Raw genomic sequence first — 3,096 nt, forward strand, 5'->3', positions numbered from 1 at the left:
AAATATGAATGTATGCAATTTCAGCCACCTGATACTTGACAAAGGGGCCAAGAACATTCACTGGAAGAAAGATAGCCTGTTCAGCAAATGGTGCTGGCAAAACTGGATCTCCACCCATAGAAGAATGAAACTTAATCTCTATCTTTCACCCTGCACAAAAGTCAATTCCAAATGGCTCAAAGACCTCAATGTAAAGCCTGAAACTCTGAAGCTATTAGAAAAAAACTTTGGGAAAAACCTACAAGATATAGGTGTAGAACCCTGAGACCCTCTTCATTCACCCGCTACCCCCCAATCCCTCCAGACTCCCACTAACTGCTCTTTTAGCTTCTGTAAAATGTTTGGCTGCTGCTTTAGACATGCCTAGACATACCCTGGCATGCCCTGACCCCCGCCTACTATTCCCCACCCCTCTTCCAGGAAACTATAGATTAAGCAAGCCCAAGCATAAAAACTGCCCTATAAGGTAAAAACAGAGACTCCTGGCCCCATAGGTAACAGCACATTCCACAGCCCTGAGAATAGCACCTACCAATAAGAAACTTCCAGAGCCGCATCTTATACATCCAATCGGTTTAAAATTATGTTGGCACACGGGCTCCTTGAACCAACCAAAATGTATCTTCGGTATCTCCCACCCCCCTTTGTGTAAAACCTATAAAAGGGTCCACTCTCCCTTACTCTGGGCTCTCAGCATGGATCCGTTGAGTTGGTGAGGTCTGAGAGCCTGAGCTTAAGCCTGAATAAACCATAAACCTTGCTTTTGCATTTTGGTGTGTTGGGTCCTCTGTGGTCTTCTTGGGGTCCTGTGGATGAGGTACAACAATGCCTGTGTGTCTGTGTGTATGGCGTAGGAAAGGATTTTCTAAACCAGACATCAGCTGCTCAGGAAACAAGGGCAAGAATTAACAAATGGGACCTCATTAAACTAAAAGGAGCTCAAGAGAGGTAGGACCATAGGAGAAGGGTATTAGTAAGGGAGAAAGGGGGGAAATGGGGATACCTTAAATGGGAAAACCATGATGGAGGGGTGAGACGTGAGAGATAAACAATGCCTAGGTAGTTTTGAAAACCAGAGAGAACCATATTACTCCTACACTCTACTGACAAATTATACATAGCAGATCAAGAAATATATGTCTAGGTAAGGTTTATCTGAGAACAACTGGTCTTTGCCCAAGATTTATCTACATGACACACAGTAATTAAAAATACCAGACTGGTGGAACTAACCTTCTTGGGTGTTTAACAGGCATACTTTGAGGTCTATAATAATTTGTTCATAGGGGCATAAAGGACACTTTTTGCTTCTTGCCCTCCTAGGTTGACTAGTTCCAGGGGGACTATGAGCATTTCTCATAATATCCTGTAACTGCAGTGAGTCACCTGTCCTCTTGATCTAGGAGGCCGAGGAGGCCCCACCAAATGGACTTGAACCAGTGTCCAGTCTACAAAGAGGAGGGTCAACACAGAGGAAACATTTCTTCCATGCTTCCAAGTGAAGCCAGGCATGGCCGAGCAGGACCTTTGACTTTCCTTCACATAGATGGAACTGGTAAAAGAAAGGAGCCAGGAGCTCCTCCCAAGCCCACGTGACCCCTGAGGAACAGATCATAGAACTGGGAAAGTGAACAGCAGACTCCAATCTTATCTAAAGGAATATTGACAACCGATTGCTGCTAGATGAGGAACAGCTGACCCTCTTAAAATAAAGACCTCTAGATAGGCTGACTAGATTCACCAGATGGACAAGTAGTGGGGAATGGCTGGGGCTGGGGTGGGGGTGCCGACAACACAGCAGACAGTAGCAGGGATATCAGAGTATAAGGGAGCTAGTGGGGGGAGAGAGCCTATGGGAGGGTGCTACCTGGGAAGTGGGTTATAAATTTTAAAAAATTTTTCAAAGCATAAAAATTTGCTCCTTAATGATTAGATGTGAAGAACATTACCATTGAAATCTACCTGATGACTTTATATCTATGCTCAGATGCCAAGGAGCTCAGAAAGTAACCGACTGTGGCTAGTAATAATCAGATATATAGAGATTAGAAACGCATGTGCATCTTAGTGTCAATTGTATTAAAAATGAATTTTTCTGTATGAAACTGTGTATTTTAATAATGAAATGGAGATCTTTTCTAAAGTTTAAAACCTCATTTAATTTTGGATTACAGGGTTTATACGGAGTACAATATTGTATAACTGTATTAATGCAACTGTAAACCTAAAAATTTACAGCCAATTTTGAAAGAGACGCATCTTAGCTCTGGAAATTGTTGTTGAATATGTCAATGCTGTTGTAATGAAATGCCTCTTCTAATTATATGGTTATTAAATAAATAATTTTTTTAAAAAAAGGAAATCAGCATCACTCACAATAATAAAACCGCAGACTAAAAGTGAACTTGGATATTTGTTATAAGTCTGAGGCTATGGCTCAGTAGAGTACTTGCCTAGCATGTACAAAGTCCTGGGTTTAATTCCCAAGCCCTGCATAAACTGGGTGTGGTGGCACACACGTGATCCCAGCACTCTTGTTTTGCCTAATTTTTTCCTTTTTCCCCCCTTCTTGGGAGACTCTCGCCCGCACCCTCTGAGACCCCAGGACTAACAAACCGACCCAAGACGTCCTATTTGAATTTTGCATAGTTTATATGACATTTGGGAAGAGGTGGCTTACAAAAACACAGATTCTTATAGGCTTTTCCTTTTCCATATTTGAAATGCACACACCATCCATCTCCCACCCCTGGTCTCTCACCAGGTGTTTGCCCACACTCCAGTATAATGGTGGGTCCACCCCCCTCATGGCTTGACTCCTTTTGCAGAGCGTGGGACCATGGCTTATCAGAAGAACATCCAGGTCACAACTCTGGAGAAGGAAGTGGATCAGAAGCTCAAGGCTGGAGAGTGAAGAGATGTTTCAGCAGTTAACAGCACATACTGCTCTTGCAAAACACCTGAGTTTGGCTCCCAGCACCCACATCAGGTGGCTCACAATCAACTGTACCTCTGGTTCCAGGGGATCTGACACCCTTTTCTAACCTCCATGGGCACCTGCATTATGGGCACATACTCCGAAACACACAGACACAC

The sequence above is a fragment of the Nannospalax galili genome, unplaced genomic scaffold (assembly GCF_000622305.1).
Source record: "Nannospalax galili isolate Female #2095 unplaced genomic scaffold, S.galili_v1.0 scaffold2434, whole genome shotgun sequence".
Lineage (NCBI taxonomy): Eukaryota > Metazoa > Chordata > Mammalia > Rodentia > Spalacidae > Nannospalax > Nannospalax galili.